Consider the following 15050-nt stretch of genomic DNA (forward strand, 5'->3'; position numbering starts at 1 on the left):
CGTTAAAAGCACATTAGAGCAGCAAAGCAAGACTTAAACAAAACAAAACAAAGCAAGACACCACAGAGTTAAAACTGGGGTTGGATTTGCAGTTTGTGGAATCTTAAACATTGGGGTGCCAACTTTGGGCCAAGTCTTCAACTGGAGATTTCAGCCAGTTGGGGCTTATCTGCCCCAGCTGAGCTTCTGTCCCTTTGTGCCACCACTCGGTGCTTGACGTCTTCAGGCATCCGAAAAGGCTGCTATTGAAAACCACTGTAAATCTTGACACTAAGCTGAAGGGCGGCTGGAGTAGGTCTAAGACCATTTCAGGACACCTGGTTTGGCAGGAAGGAGATGCTCAGTTGGTCTGTGATCCAGCGATGCTGACTCCTGGCTCCTCTTGGTGGTCAGGGGGGTGAAATAGGTGTGACAGCTCACGATTTTTGCATGATTATTGCATGACTGAAGCACGGCTCTCTGCCTCTTCCCTGTGCTTAGGGAGCCAGAGTCTGGCATCACCAGCTGGTAGGTGCCTGAGCTGCTCATCCCTCTTGAACGCAGATGTCATTGCTGACACCTACATCTGTCTTAGGTGCCGTGGTAGGTGGTCTGAATATTCCTCCCCCCGGCACACCAGCTCTGGCTGTGATAAATGATGTCTGGCTCATCACACTCATATCCCAAAGCCCTGCCATCGCAGCAGAGCCCGGGGGAGAGGAGGACGTGCAGCTGGGCTTGGAGACACCCAGCCTGAGCCCAGGCAGCGGAGAGGCAGAGACACCTCTGCTAGTTGTTTTGGGCATGGTCTGAAGCTTTGATCCTGAGGGAGCTATTTCCAGCCTCTGACCCCAGAGGACGTCTCAGGTGACCATGCTCCCAGGCTGTTGGCCTCCTCTGGCTGCCCAAAAGTTGGAGCAGATGAACACAAGCTGTGCCCGTTTGCAGGACCAAGCTTTAGTCTGGAGGGTTGGATCAGCTTCTCTCTCTCTGGAGGGACACGTGTGGGTCTGGGGATCCCTCGCTCCTGAAATCCTGGGGCACGAGCTTGTTCTCCCAGAGAGACTGGGGCACTTGTCATCTCCCAGTGTCACCAGGCTGTGTTACACCCTCCTCCAGCAGCTCCCTCTTGGCTCTGGCGTGGAGCTTGGAGCTGAGTCCCGTTTGCTCACGGGCTTCCTTAATTGAGGGCAGGAGTACGCTCCCCGCTCTGCCATAAATCCAGCATACACACAAACACACTTGTAAGATATTTAGAAAAGCTCTACTCTGCGTATCTTAAACGTGTGTGTGTGGGGAGGGGGGGTGGGGGGGGAGTAAAGAAAAGCAATAAAGAGCCTACGTTATACCACATGTGTGAGCAAAGGGCTGTGGTTAACTCCCTTCAGATAGATTTCAACCAGGGCCCCTTTGTAACAGCCCCCAGAAGACTACTGAAAAGTCGGCATCCATAGCTTTAAATAGGTTCATTTAAAAAATAAATTGTATTAGGGCCTTTTCCTCCCCCCTCTGCAAACCAAATACACAAGTGACACAAATAAAGAAAACTGCAGCTGGCTGCGGCTTGCGCTGGGCAGGCGGCTCCATCCGGCACGCCGGGGCCATCGGCAGCTCTCGGGCAATCAGGGTGCTTGCTGGAGCATTGCCGCGGGTATCTCTGCCCGGACAGACCCCTTGCTGCCTCTGCCCCTAATATTGTTGAAGGTGAGGGGTCCTTGCTGCCCCCCAGACACGTTGTGCTGCACCCAGCCCCGCACATCCCTGCTGCGGCGCGTCCAGCCCCGAGCGCGCCGGAGATTAAGGGCCATTAATAAGAATCAGATTGAGAATAAAGTGAGTCGACAATTGGGTTTTGATTTTCCAAAGTGCTTTTTGGATGAAAAATGGCTTCTCTCCCCACCCCCCCCTTTTTTTTCTTTTTGTTTTTATTTTTAACTGGATGAAGTTTTGCACAAAGAATGACGTTATTTTCATTGGCACCTTTTCCGGAGCAGCCCCCAAAACACTTCAAGTCTAGGATTGTCGATTTTTCACTTGTCAAAAAAAACCAAAACAAACCAGAGTAGAAATGACGGGTTTTGGCTTTCACTTTGCGTGTTGTGAGAAACAAATAAACAAAACAAATATTTTTCTAAGTTTTTAATGGAAAATCAGATTCCCATTCTTACCACAGTTGCTAATTAAGTAAGCTAAAAGGAGGACACTACGCCCAGGGACATGCAGTATTTCCTCCTTTCCTCGTAGCTGGTCAGACTGTTTATGAGCATGGGAAACGTACCTCAAACGTGTCTCCTCACTGTTTTATTCATAGCTGATGCCAAAGAATTAAAGTATTGGATCGGTGGAAGCAAGATCTCACTTTTCTGTTGAACTCAAAGTCAGAAATAAAACGGCTTCTCGGAGAACAATATATCCACAGAGGAGGGAGCTGGGTCACCTTTTGGTGAATTTAAATGAGTTCTTAATGAAAAGGGGAATAAATTTTTCACACATTCCTCTGCATTAAAGAGGGGTCAGAGACTAGCATCAAGGTGAGCCTAAGCTCAGGAAAGACACAAAGGGAATTCCTGAGCTGCCGACAGAAACGTCTCTCCAGTCTGCCAGGAGCCAAAATGCTACTGCTGGAAAAACAGCAGGCGGGGTGGAAATCTGGGTCCAATGAAGGACACGCGAGAGAGGCTGCGGAGCGGGGTCGCGCTGGGGGAAAGACAAACAGCGTCCCCTGCTCCGAGCAGTCAAGCTTATTACAGGCAGGAGGGCAGTGGCAAGCATGCGTGGAGTTGGACCGGCACTCCTGCCCCCCATCTTAAAAACATCGCTGCACCCAGTCCTCAGTGCAAAGATGTGACGCTTCTGAACACCAGCTGGTAGGCTTTAGAGAAACGTGTGACCTCGGGCAAGCTGCCAAGTCCTCCCTCTCTCAGTTTTGCCATCTGTGAAATGGGCTGTTACTCAAAAGGGTGTGCTCTGAGGATTAGAAATTGGGGGTGAAGAGGAGGCAGCTTATCTTATCTGAGAGCTGTTTTTTATTAAGCTATGCCTGATGTAAATGTGAAAACATTTTTTTTGTTTGTTTTTTATTATATTAGTTATCGCTAAAGCAATAATCCAGAACCATCATTATATAGTTATAGTTATATGTATAGTTATTGTATATTTATATACAATGTTATATGTATAGTAGTTTTCTGATATGCCGTGCTCCTCAGAGACGTTACTGGGCAGATTCAAGTAATGAACTTGTGAAAAACAGACTTCCCTTGTGTGTCTTTGCTCCCGTGGTCAGGCTGCAGGAGGAGCAGGGGCTCGGCTGTGCTGCTTGCAGCGCTCCCCCCCTGCATCCCAGCCCCTTCCCAGGGCAGGCGTGTGGGGAGCTGCTGGGCTGCGCTGTGCCCCACCTGCCGCAGTGCCCCCACCCTCTGCTTTGGGACCAGTGCTCTCCTGGGGCATTCCTGGGGTCTCTCTGCTCCTCTCCACGAGCAAAGGACTGAATTGAAATTTCACGGCAGCCCCGTGCAGACAAGGGTTGGACCTGTGGCATGATGTTTGGCTTTGCATGGTTGGACCCGTGGTGCCTCCAGCTCGACGGCAGGGAGCTCAGCGGTGTCCGGGCTGCGGGCAGGGCGTGCTGGGCAGCCCTCCTGGGGCTGCAGGGGATGTGTGGTGGCAGGTACCCAGCAGCGAGGCTCGTTTACATCTCATTCCTAAATGAGGCACGTAATTGCTCTAGGTTCTTTCCAGCATTAATAAGGGACAAGCTCCTCCACAGAGGGCAATTCAGACCAGAGCTGTCTGTAGTCCTCTCTTGTGGGGAAAGGGGCCCAGTTAGGTTCCCAACTCAAGCTTCTCAGCTGAGAGCCTCACATTTGGTGCAAAGACTTTGAGCCTTGGGAAAAGCATAAGCAAACATGTGAAATCCTGCAGATAGCCCCCATGGCAGACGGCACCCAGGAGGGATCCTTGCTCCGGGGTGGGCAGCAGTACCGTGCAAAAGACCTGTCCCCCCCCCGTAACACATCTTCTAGGGGGAATCTGGCAGTCCGTGGAGGTGACTGGTGCTGGACCGCCTTCCCGGTCTGGTTCCTTCTCATAACGTTATTCAAAAGGGGGGAGCAGTGGGGAGACAAGGAAAATATTTGTGTAAGAAAACTACACTTTAAAAGACAGCTTAAAACTGGGATTAATAAGTCTGCTTTTATGGAAGCATTTCTACATGTTGTAAAACATTTTTCAAAACATAGTAAAAACTACAGAGTTTCACGTTAAATATGGCTGATTTTCTTTATAGAGCTGACCTGCTTCCCAGAGGTGATGTATACACACCATATGACACAGGGGTTGCTAGGGTAGGCAGTGTTTTTACATTGATTACTGTAGTAAATAATAATGTAAAACCATGTATAAATAGGGAGTTCAATCCTGAGCTGCCTCTGGGGTCTGCTGTTCTTTACACATGGCCCATTTTTCATCACTTGTGTGATTATTTTATTTTATTTTGGGGGAGGAGGAGGGAAAGGGGCAGGGAATGTGCTGGGTTGTTTTATTTTTTATTTATTTTTTTTGTCTTTTTTTTTTTTTTTGTCTCACATGAATATCTTCTCCTGGGTCAGCTGTTGTGCAGAGGCCAAAAATACTGGTTAATGCTACAGGGAATTTTTTTCCTTCGGCAATTCCCAAGAGCACGGAGACAAACAGCACGAAGGAGCTGGGGTTTGCCAAGGTGGCCCAAGAGGGGCTGGTGGCCGCAGCTGCGCATCCATCAGGAACTGTTTAGATGGATGGATGGCGAAGCGACAGGAGCAGGCTTGTGGGTGCCCATCAAACTGTGGGCTCCGTGATGAGCCCAGCAGCAAAAGCAGTTGCTGACTTCATCTCCCCTTCGGTGGAGGCACAATTAATTGCCTCCTAACCGTGTGCTCGGATTGCATTGCCCCTGCCACAGGGCTTGTCGCAGCCGCGGGGAGGCGGAGAAGAGACGAGGTTCCCAGCCGGCCTCCCGGCCTCCGTCCCCACTGAAGCTCTTGGCCACCACTTAGCGCAATTTGTTTCATTTTGCAATTATTCTTTGGGGGAATTTTTATAAGCTCCTGTAATAAGTCACTTCTGCTGGGAGCCGGAGAGGAAGGGAAGTGCATTAGAGGCAGAGGCATTACCTGGGCTCCCCTCCACGCTGCCTCAGGATCTCAGCAAGGTGCTTCCCACAGGCACGCATGGAGGGCTACATGGAAAACTTTGTAGGCGTGCATGCATACATACGTAACCCCATGTATGTCTTTTTATACGTAAATCTGGAGCCGGCTTTCCTGGGGGAGGTTTTTGGGGTTCCTGTGGGACGTTCCGTGGGTTTGGGGGAGAAGCCGGCTACGTGGCACGTTTCACAGACGACAGCTCCCTCGGACGTTCCCGTACGCGTGGAAACGTCCGGCTCACGACGCAGCCGCACGCAGCTTGCAGGCAACGCGCCGCGCCATTCCCACATAGGCAAAAACAACACGCGTGCACACACGCAATAAACATGTCACCCTATTTCCATACAGACAAAAACAATGCGCGCCTATATAACCACACACGCAGCGACGCACACACGCTCCTCTTCCAGACTCCAGCGGGGCTGCAATTTTTAACTATCTAAATTAAAACCAGACCGGATCCTCCGGTGGGGAGGTGCCAGGAGCCCCCCCACAACTTTTCTTTCCCAAACGCGTCGGGGAAAAAAAATTCACAGTTCTCCAAAGGGGCGAATGGTTTCTCAGCATGCAGTGGGGTTGGGGACGGGGTGGGAGGAAGACAGGGGACGCAGGGAGGAGAGGAAAAGGGAAGGCGCAGAATTACTTTCTAGTGGCAGAAGAATAAACAGCTTAAGTTAATAAAGCCGAGGCTGAGGAGAACTATTTGGAGAGTGTGGGGGAAGTCAGGGATTAGGGAGAAAATAGGAGCACAGCGGCAGGAAATAGTATGGCAGCGCAGAGGACCTGGAGGCAGAGGAGGACAGAGGACAGAGGGGAGACCAGGCCGATATGGTGGGCAGAGAGTGAGGACAGGAGGGGCTCCTGGCTCCAAATTACGGCTCTAAATTTCTTGCTTTCAGCAGAGCTGCCTCATATTTGTCAAAATCTGAATATAAGAGCCAAAATCCCTTCCAAAAATGATGTGCCCTATTTTAGGAGCCAGTTTTACCGATGGAGACACCTTCTTTGTTTTGAGGCATACATACCAGATATGAAAAAAAAAAAAAAAGAAAGAAAAAGGGAGTCGAAGGAGAGTGCAGGGGCACAGGGGCCGTGCCAGCCAGGGGGTCACGGGCAGCACCGAGTGCCCCCAGCCCCGCGGCCACCGGCCCCATCCCTGTCCCAGCTGGTGCTGTGGCAGCGCCCTGAGTGACAGCCCCAGCGCCCGCGTTGCTGACTGGGTGACTTTTTGCAACTGTTGAGGCAGCTTAGCAGATAAGCGCACAACGGTTTTTATTATTCCACGAGGCAGAAGCCTCGCCTTAGCGAGCAGTAACAAATACGGACATTCACGACCAGGATTAGAACAAACTGCACTGGTGGGCAAGGGCCAAAGGCAGCACTGAACTGCAGTGTAACCCAAAACCTCCACAGCTGTTTTCATTTTCCTCCCTTCAACACAGTCCCTGTGTGGTACTTCAGGGAGAATTATGAAAGTGGCGTGTAATTCAGAGAAGTAATGTCTTTTTTTTTTTTTCCCTCTCTCTCTCTCTCTCTCTCTCTTTTTCTTGGAGTAATGAAAATTGCTGTGGTAGATCATTTTGGATTCAAGGGAAATATGGGATGCTGTTTGCTGCGTGTGACTTAGATAACAATACGCTGGTCCCGGTGCCTGCTGCTCTCGCCGCCCTCCCTCGCTCCACAGCCCCAGCGCGGGGACGGACGGGCAGCAGAGCGGCTTTCTGCCCCCCTCCTCCCACTTCAAATCTTATTTAAAACACGTATATATATTGGAGAAAGGAACCGCTTAGAGCTCATCAGCCTCGTGCGGGTGAATGCGATGACTTCAGGGACTTCTGTGGCCCAAAAGGGACTCGCTGCTTTCGTTTCAGTACAAAGCCCGGTCTGTAAAAATCCCAGCTCTGGAGAAGGACGCGGCAGCCACGAAGCCCCACTGGCTCCTGCAGCCGTTTTTTTGATGGGAATCGCTTGAAAAGTGTGGGGCTGCATCCTCTGCTGGGCTGCCTACGGGGAGAAGAGACCATTTTCTTTCCGCAGGACGTGTCCTCTCCCACCTAACGCCCCTCGCTTTGCTAGGAGCGTGCCAGCAGGGAGCTGGGCCCTCTCCCACTTCAGAGCAGACGCGATCGAGCTGTGGTTCCCCTCTCCTGCGAATGCTGTTGGCACAGTTTTCCAAGATGTTATGCATTTTCTCATTGAAATCTCATATTTTCACACGTACCAAAAAAATCTGAAGAAAGGGCTTCATCTCCTTAACTAAAAAAAAATTATTTAAAGCATTTTGAGGCCTTTCCTTTCAGTTTTACTGATTATTAGATATAATTTTAAATAGAAAATATTCTAAGTTAGAAACAAACACACTTCTTATCTGAAAAAAATATTTTGTTTCAGCATTACCAAGCCTCTTATTTAAAATAAAAAATAGAACAAATACTGAAATTTTTTCAACTTCACATTTTTTATTGTGTAAAAAACAAACGAAACCAAGCAAAAACAAGCTAAATGAACATGTTAATACAGTAACATTCTCAAAAATAAAATAAAATAATCCCTCAGTTACACCCCTGGAAATACTGTACCTCTAGTGAATATTAGGAAGAAGTGCAGAAAAGTCAGATTTCTCACCTGAAATTATTGGGGTTGTTCAAAACACTTAGATAGCTGTTGCATCGTGTTATCAAATTCTGTTGGTCTTTCCTTTAATGAGTTTCACATTATTCAACAACAACAAAAAAAACAACAGCTCAGCGAATGAGTGGAAACACTTCCATGTGCACCCTGACACATCTGCACATACCATACTAGACACATGAATTTAATGCTTGGTTGATTCAACGCGGGGAGTGGAATTTAGTGTCAAGTCAATTAAAATATCCTGTTCCCACCCCCCACCCCTTTTTTTTTAAAATTTTTATTTTTTTTTTATTTTTCCCCTGATGGATTTATCGGGCTGGCTGCATGGGAGGTATGTGGTGTGGAAGTGGTGGGAGTCCTCGGCGCGGCGTGCTCATGACGTCTCGTTTGCAAAGCACGGCTGTAAACGTCCCCCTTCTGCTGCGGCGAGCAGGATAAAAACGACACGGGGGCTTGGTGCAGCCCTGGAGCACCGCAGGGAAGGGAAACGGGGCTGCCGGAGCCACCGGGCTTTGCTGGGGCTGTCCCGTGTGTAGGTCGGGAAGGCGACCGCAGCTGAGCCAAAAAGCTCTATAAGGCAGACTGTTGTGCGCGGTGGGCAAGTGTAGCATGGTAAAGATGAATCTGGGCTGCTGGGGATGGAAAACACTGCTTCTCATCTCGACGTGGGTTGTTTTATTTTTTCTATAGACTTAACCGTGGGTCATTTGCTACCCATTGTGGGTTTTATGCCTGCACTGCCAGGAGCATGGGGTGAGGGCTGTGCATCGCTTACTGTCACCCTCCTGGGGCTGCCGGGCACTGAGTGGTGAGAGTAGCACGTAGAGCACATAAATGTTTTATTTGGTTAGGGGACCTAACGCCTGAGTTGTTATGAAGGCAGTATCGTCACTGTGGTCATTCTAAAATCAGTTTTGGTTTCACCTTAGAGGAGAGGCAATCCAGGTTTAAGCCAGTGGATTTTCTGCTACTGATGTGTGAGAATTTGGGGTATGGAAATTTATTAATATCAGCATCCAGTCTGTCACAAAAAAAAAAAGAAGTGGGACAAAATAAATAGGTTTACAAGGCAAATATATTTAGGTGCTTGCATCATTCTTTTTTTTTTTTTTTTTTTTTTTTAGCCGAGAGGATAAACAGTTGTGATGTTTCGTATTGTTTTAGTATTTCCTCCAGCGTAGGCAACCTTTGCAGAACAAAGCGCTCTTTGTAAGCTAAGTCCTTCAGCATGTGAACGCTCACACATGTCCATCGCTGTTTGAGCGGGGACAGGAGGAGCTTAAAGCACGGAGATAAGCGCGCGTGCGAGTTCGTGCAGGACTGGCCGTTCCCCTGCACTGTGCTGGCATGGTGATCCCAGCACACCAGCCCGCGTCTGGTTCACGTTTAGGGCCAGTCCTGAAGTATAATTCATACACGACATTTTATTAACTGGCAAATCTCCCCCCAGCCCGCCCCCTCAAATTCTCAAGACTGCAAGGCAGGAATTTGTTGCGCGGTGGCCTCTTCCCACTCTCGTTGCCCATTTTTTTATGGCTGAGGAAACCTTTTATTGTATGTGAAATAAAAGCTTGATGTGGTCTGCCATTTTTTAATTTACCGTGGTATTAAATACAAAATGTATCCACTTGCACAAGGTGGGCCGTGGATTGTGGTCTGGGGTTGATCCAGCGCCTGTGGTGGCTGTGTGCAGGGTCAGGGGAGAGAGGCAAGAGCTCCTCCGAGGTCTGAGCAGGAGATTCACCAGGGAGGGAACAAAATTTGTCCAAAGTCTTGCGACAGAGAGAAATTAGTGGGGTGAAGGTATGAGAGCCCTTACTCATCGCCTGCCACAGCATTTGTCATCCTTACTGTTTTCCTTGTCCGGAAAGGGCAAGGAGGTGGCCCTGGATACCAGCACGAAGTGAAGTCACCGCCTCAAATTCTGCTTTTGCAGAGCAATAAAGTGCAAAAATAAATAAATAAATAAAAATCAACTGCAGCAGTGGGTGGGAAGATGCTGTGGATGAGTGCAAGGAGGTAGCACAATGGGCCTTTTGCTAACAAAAAACCCCATAGTTCCTCCAAGGGAGGACGGCGACACTAGCGGCTGGGATGCGTGTGTGGGATTTGGGAAGGCACGGGCTCGTTTTGGAGCAGTGCTGTTGTGCCTCTGCATCTCAGTTTCTCATTTGCTAAATGTTGTGGGCTTGCGGTGCAGTGCTAACGAAAATCGGATGAAGGGGTCTGGAGAGCCGGCATGCTGATGGGTCTGTCTCCATAAAGCGCTATAAATAACATTTGGGGCTTTGAATACAAAGATCTCTGACTCCAGAAAGCAGAATAAAAGACATGAAAGAATCTTGAATGCAAAATATTAAGGCCCTCGCTTGAATGAGCTTCCTTAATACCAACCAGTTTTCCTGAAGAAACCCTTTTCTGACCATGTTCGAATAGTGTTAGAGATGGCGGAACTGCCTTTCCTGCAAAAAGAAGTTGTTTTAACAAAGGCAGATCAGCGCTGTTTCTGCTACTGCTATTGCTGGAGTTCAGTCCCACTTTCAGGAAAGAGAAAGCAAAACCAAGTCCCAAAGACAAGCACTTATGGAAAGGAAAGAGAAAAGGAGAGCAAAGCTAGAACAGCTTCTGGAGCTGAGTCACGGCGAGGCCTCCGTGCTGCAGAGGCATATTTAAGGCATTGCCTCCCGCTGCCTTTTGGGTTGCAGGCTCACGGAAATACAGCTACAGAAATAGAAGAAGCAATGTAATCTTGGCTGCCTACATCAGATTTTTTTATATAAATGTATATATAGCAGGCTAGAGAGAGCAAAGGAATAGACTATAGAAAGAAGATATGGGAGAGGAAGGGGCAGCAGAGATGAGAATCACGGCAGCAACCAGCATGTGTCTGGAGCTGGTGGAAGAGGCAATATCATCTGGCCCTTTCAAGAGTGGGTTTGGTGAGCTCTAAGGATGGAAGGGCTAGAGAAAGTGGTGGGATCTCAGAAGAAGACCTGAGGGAGCAGCAACACTTGCTGTTTGCAGGCAGAGGGTTCATCGTCACATCCTTCTTGAGAGTTGGATTCTGCAAAGTGAAGGGTAGGAGAAGCAGACAATGTCCATAATGTAATATTGATTACATTTATTCTTATCCAGCTTCAAATCTGTTTATTTATTCCAGAATAAAATAACCACACTCCAGGTTTTAAATTGATATAACTATTCTAAAGTAAACAGTCCAGAGTCAAGATTTTTAGCAAGTTTCTATGTATGATCTTTAAAAAATAAATAGATTTTCTAGCAAAAGCATTAAAATTAAGCGTCAGAAAACCCCAAATGTCTTGTCTGAGTAATATCATAAGTTTTGCACTCAAGCCATTGCTTTGTTAGTTAAAAATGTGTTTCAGGCAACACAGGCCATCTCTGCTCTCTGCCTGGGGAAAGCTCTCCAAAACTTTCCCCAAGACACTGAGATAAATAGAGAGTGCTGAGGCCATCTTCTCTTTGCTGAAATACTTTGAAGCAACAATCAAGTAAAGAAGATCAAGAGTTGATGGGAAATAATTAGAAGCTGTTAAGCTGGCTGTTACCTGGGCCAATGGATGCTGTGCTGTTCATGCCATTTCACTTTGGAAGGTCAGCCTCACAAAAATAATTGCAAGCCAATCTCAGGGGCAATTATTGCTGTAACAAAATATCAGGCCTGCAATTTTCTTCATGGAGGGAAAGAAAAAAATGCCATTTTTACTTTTTGCTGGTAACAGCATTTAATGACACACAGGCAGTTTTTGAGGCAGTTTTGCCCTCCTTATCCAGTCTTTTCCCTCTTAGTTTCATAGACTGCGAAGTGTCCAGGTTGTGTCCTCATCTGGTTGTGGTCCACAGCAGCGGCCTGTCCTAAACCATAAATGTTCTGACCATGAACTTAGGTGTGCTTCTTGCGCAGCTAAGATGAGATAGTCCAAAAGCCCAGCTAGATGAAGGTCAAAATATCTTCTATTTTATCCTGTGTCCATGCTGCCGGTGGTGAGCTGGCCATAACTTGGGCTTCCTTGTGTAGGAGAAGGTGCTGGTGCTGGTAGCACCAGGCAGGGCATCATCTCATCTCCTGACCCATCCTGGTCTATCCAGGGCTGCAAAACAGGGTCAGAGCTGTTCAGCATCAGCTGGTGGATGTTGGGGTGAGATAGGAGGGTGTGAGGTGCTCTCCTACCCTGTCCTTGAGCTCCTGGAGCCCCATCCTGAGCGTCTTGTATGAGGCCAGCGCCTGTTCGGGGGTGGCCTGTCTGCCGGAGGTGACGTGGGGTAGTGATGTGAGTTTAGGACATGGGAAAAACTGCCCTGTCAATGTCACTATTGTTGTATCGCATTACCCACATCACAGGGAAAGTTATAAAAATTGAGCATTCACTGTGCATGTGCAGGAGCTGTTTCTGAAACATAAATGGCATGGCCGTTAACTGAGGCTTTTCCTTTTTTTGTTGTTGTTGCTTAAAGACAGTTCATATTATGTACTCAATGTTTTTCAAATTAAACCATTATTTATCCAGAGGTAGCCAAAAATGTAGCCGAAAAACCACCTCTGATTATTTTTGACCTCTCTAAGGCTAATAATCTGCTAAAACGTCTTTAAACCATCTTAAAGAAAACAGAAACACCACTGCTGACAACTCACATACCTACTTTTTAATGCAGTGTTATTTTAAATGGCTGCGTTTATAAACCTCTAAAGACTGAGGTTTGTAATAGAAATGCTGACAGATCCTTAACACTCCATCCCATAATAACACAGTTTCGAGAAAGAATGGGGCTGCGGACACCACTGTCCCTGTTACGGCGCTGGGAATTTCTTCCCCATTATTGATTTTACTCACAGACCCAGAACGCTGGTTTTCCTGCGAAGTGGGGGCAAGCACCGAATGAGGGTGGCAGGACGCAGATGTTGTTATGGGATGTCTCGGGATGTTCTCCGCTCTTCCTCCGCCGTGGGCCAGTCCCACCGGCCTCCCACGTATGCTCACCTCTGCCTGGTGCCTGGAGAGGAGCATGAAATAGAGGAGGTCTCCACTAAGCAGGAACAGGATTTTTCCTGCAATGTCTCTATTGAAAAAATAAAATAAAATCCCACCAAAAAAAAGAAAGAAAAGAAAAAGAAAAAAAAAAAAAAAACACCTAAGAAATAGGAGTGAGTTGAAGTGGCAGGCGGGTGGTTTGAGGGGGGTCTGCACGAGACGGACCACATTCCCAGCTGGTGCACATCAACTCCCATGGCCTTCTGCCAGCTTATACCCTGGGAGGGACTGGCGAGGAGAGTGAAGGGAAAGGTACTAAGCATGCAAAGCTGCGGTGTCTGTCGGGGACGGGCGGCTTTGCAGGCTCTGCCCGCGTACGAAGTTCCCCATGCGCATCCTGGTGGATATCTTTTTCCTGCTATCTGGCCTGTAAAACTCCCTGAAGGGGAACAACATCTAAATGAGATTTATGTCCTCAGAAAGCAATGCGATAATTTGGGCTGCGCAGCGGAGAGGGGATGCTGCCGTATCATCATTAAATTAAGATGTGCGGGCCAGATGTGAAATCTTGATAACAAGCCTCGTAGCGCAGCGCGGCTCGGCTTTTGATTAGCTGCACGGGCAGAGCAAGGAGAGCAGCGCCGCGGCCAGCACAGAGCGCCTCTGTGTCCTCCCACCGTTATCTCGTTCCGATCACGGGCGTATTTGATCTTTGCACCCTCTGATCTCGCCCTTGCTCATCGAGGTCTCCATAAAGAGCATCCACGTACCACGGAGAGCCCGGGCTGCTCGCAGACACAGGCTGTGTGTTTCCATCTGTCCCTCCATGGTCAGGCTCAGTCCCAGGGCATTCCCTGGGAAAAGGGGGTTTGAAAATCCTTTTTCTTTCATTTTTTCTTTTCATTTTTTTTTTTCCGTTTCCACCTAACACCTTCCCCTTTACTCTGGGTTTCCTCGCAGGGAGCATGGCAGGGACCAGGACACACCAAATGCCTTCAGGGAAATGTTTTTGTTTGTTTGTTTGCTTTGGTTTGTTTTTAGTTTTTATTTCAACACTTTTGAAGATCCTTGCCCCAGATTTCTCCCCGTGGTTTTTCCGAAAGCAGCTCTGAAGGCTGCAGACAAACCCTCGGGTTTGTTTGTTTTGGGCTTTACAATGAAGGGAGCGGCAAAAGATAATGAATTAACTGCCAAAAAAAAAAAAAAAAAAAAAAGAGAGAGAGAGAAAGAGGGTTGACAGGCTGGAAGGGTTCACTCAGATGTTAACTTGTGTCATTCGCATACCTACAAGGAAAACACAGCATCCTCAGACCTGCTTCTGGAAACCACAACGTTGGGCCAAATCAGGAGAAAGCCTGTACATCGATGGTATTTATATGCCAGTTTTCCCTTTCCCCTAACCTTCAAAGTAGTAAAGAGCAGGGAACTGCTTTTAGCTTGTTTCCCTGCAAAACGACATTATCATCCTGCTTGCTGGCGCGAGATGCTAAGTTCATAATTTTAAGGGTCTTGTTTATAATTTTGCGAGGTTTTCAGCTGTAGGGCTGTATTCTTGACAGTATCGTTGGCTTGGCTCACCACATTCAACCAGCTGGGAGCACTGTATATGTGTGTGTGGTCAAAGTTACTGTGAACCGATTAGGATATTAAACAAAATGAAATAAACATGTAAATCTTAAAAAACATCTTGGAATTGAGGTTTACTTCCATAGAAAGAATACAGATGGAAAAAGTAATGTAAAATTAAAGACATTCCATAAGGGCAGACTTTTTTTTTTTTTTGTCGCCACGATTTTATTTTCAAGGGAAATTAATAGAAATCACACTTTTTATAGAAAAGTTCCTACGTCTCTAAGGAAAATGTCCGATGGCAGAAATATTTGTTTTAAATAATTATATTGCCGTATGTATTTGTGTTCTCCTCCGTGTGACTGAATATATTTAAGCAGAGGAAGAGAGAAAAGCTTTTATTGATCTTTTTTTGTCATCTTTTCGGTACTAACATTCATCAGCTGCAGTCGTAGCTGGCCAAGAGTAAAAGCACCCTATAGGTTTCAGCTGACCGACAGGGATCTGATATGATCTAATCTAATCGATCTATGGATGAGAAAAGCTTTTCTTTTCATGCCAGTTTGTTTGCTTAGCAAAAATGAGACCCTAAGAATGGCAGAGACCACCAGGAATAACGGAAATATCCTTAGAAAGTCAAGTTCCAGTTTTCTTTCGCTTCCTTGGGTGGCCTGTTAATGATTCAGAT

At 47.4% G+C, this 15050-nt stretch overlaps 1 protein-coding gene and 1 long non-coding RNA gene across 5 annotated transcripts in view; one reads left to right on the top strand and one right to left on the bottom strand.

The window, feature by feature from the left end:
• The window catches only part of FOXD2 (forkhead box D2), a 218023-nt gene that overhangs the window by 126981 nt on the left and 75992 nt on the right, over positions 1–15050 (top strand). The gene's annotated exons all lie outside the window — the stretch shown is intronic.
• On the bottom strand, positions 6688–8472 carry LOC136791381 (uncharacterized). The gene is made up of 2 exons (XR_010833276.1): positions 7794–8472; positions 6688–7324 (listed from the first exon to the last, which is right to left on the bottom strand). It is a non-coding gene; the product is annotated as an uncharacterized lncRNA (long non-coding RNA).

The sequence above is a fragment of the Anser cygnoides genome, chromosome 8 (assembly GCF_040182565.1).
Source record: "Anser cygnoides isolate HZ-2024a breed goose chromosome 8, Taihu_goose_T2T_genome, whole genome shotgun sequence".
In the NCBI taxonomy this organism is placed as follows: Eukaryota; Metazoa; Chordata; class Aves; order Anseriformes; family Anatidae; genus Anser; species Anser cygnoides.